The following is a 1988-nucleotide window of genomic DNA, read 5'->3' on the forward strand; positions in this document are numbered from 1 at the left end:
CTGTCCTCCGTTTCTGTCATTTGTGGCCCGTTTCTTTGTCTCTGCATTTTGGCTGCTTCCCTGTGTTGATAGGGTGGCTTTCTGTGCTAGGTGTCCTATAGGGCCCAGTACCTCAGCCTCCCCAGTTACCTGAGGTAGGCACTCTTGGTGCACCCCTTTATGGGCTTTGTGCGAAGTCTTGTTGTAGTTAAGCCTTTATTGATGTCGGGAATATCTGGGGTGATTTGACCTCCAGGCTAACTGGCTATGAGTCAGCTGTGTCTGCAGTGGGAGAGCTTCTGTGCTGGATCTCTAGGGCGGTGCTAATCTAGCATTTGCCTGAGGCTATCCGGCAAATGGCTCTGCGCAGGGCTTGGGTAGGGCGGTCCCCGGGGATCTACAGGGAGGAAGGAGCGAGCAGTTATGGCTGCTCTCAGTTCCATCCCTAGGGGCTCTGCCTCACAGAGTCCCAGCAACCGCTGCAAACCTCAGAGAGAAAGCTGCCTTCGGGTTCCGACCGAAGCCAGACAGTCCCACTTCTCCCGTTTGAGTCTGGGTCCCTCGAGACTCGCCCGGATCTGGAGCTCAGAGTCTGAGACTCCCTCCTGATTGAAAAAACAACCGCGCCCTCCGCCGCCAGCCCGCTCCATGCGCACTTCGCACCTGAGTATTTCACTTCAGCACTGCGCCTCCTCTGAGTCTGGGGATGATATTCTCTTTCCTCCTAGTTGTAGAATTTCCACTCAGCCAGCCTTCCTGTGGTTCTGGATGATGTCCGTTCCGTCTTTTAGTTTTATTTTTGAAGTGGTTGTTCGAGGCAGCAATCTCCAGCGTTAACCGATGCCACCATCTTGGTTTTTCTCTGAAGTCTGTTACTAGTTTTTCATGTATTTTCCCATCAATATTTTATGGCAGACACTGCTTGGTTGAACCTTCAATTTCATTGTTTTATTTTTTAAGTGATAGAATCACCAAAGGTTAGCTAATACAAAACCATTCGTGAGAAAGACTACATTTCCCAGCCATCCTTGCAATCAAGTTCAGCCCTGAATCCTGCCCAATGGGATATAGGCAAAGTTGATGTGTGGGAAAAGTACACTTAGCATTTGATAAAATTCAACATCTTTTAATGATAAAAACTCCCATCAAATTAGATGCAGAGGTGTTGGCATAGATAGCTAGATATTAATAAAGAAAGGGAATCCGACATTATTAAGCATAATAAAATAGGAAACTGAATCAGACAATAAGCCTGCTGGATTCACTAGGAAGTTACAGCTCCACATACTCCCCTGGGCATCCTCTACCCTCAGGACCTAATGCCCTAAGAGGGCAGTAAGGATCATTACCAGGGAAAGGAAAAAAAAAAAAACACAGGAGAATTCCTCTGCTGGCACATGCCTAGTAGAAGCCAAGATGACACAAGAGAGGTGCTTCTACTGTGAGGCCTGTGCCAAAGGAGCCAAGATGAGGACCATCTATCCTGGGGAAAGGATCGGGTTGGATAAGGAACACAGAGCCCTGGAAGATCTAGGAAATGGATTGGTTAAGGGAGGACCCAGTGCTAGCCTGCTAAGGATTGAGAAGTTGATTGGTTAGTTTGAAGAGATGCCTAGCCCGTCCCTAGCCTGAGATAATATAACCCAAGAGCTCTCTCTTATGCACTTGCTCAGTAGCGTGCATTTCCTCTCCATAGCAGCCATGTGGCCCTTGCAGCTGCCTGGGGCCTGTGGCCACATAGGCCTGGGCACAGCGCTGGCCAGAGCACAGCTGGGAACACAGCCTAACCTGGCTGGATGAGGACAGAGACATTGACTGAACCAATGGCACAAAATGTCTGGACGCTGGCCCTATCCTGGCCTGATGAAGACAAAGTCGTGGCAGGATGGGTGGAGATGGGACACCAGAGCTGACCCCGGACAGTCCTTTGCGTTGCTCCAGCTTCTTCAATAAACCTCACCACTGAGCCTTTTTCTCCCTGGAATGCTTTTCTCACGACCCCTTGAAAG

The sequence above is a fragment of the Myotis davidii genome, unplaced genomic scaffold (assembly GCF_000327345.1).
Source record: "Myotis davidii unplaced genomic scaffold, ASM32734v1 scaffold112, whole genome shotgun sequence".
NCBI lineage: Eukaryota > Metazoa > Chordata > Mammalia > Chiroptera > Vespertilionidae > Myotis > Myotis davidii.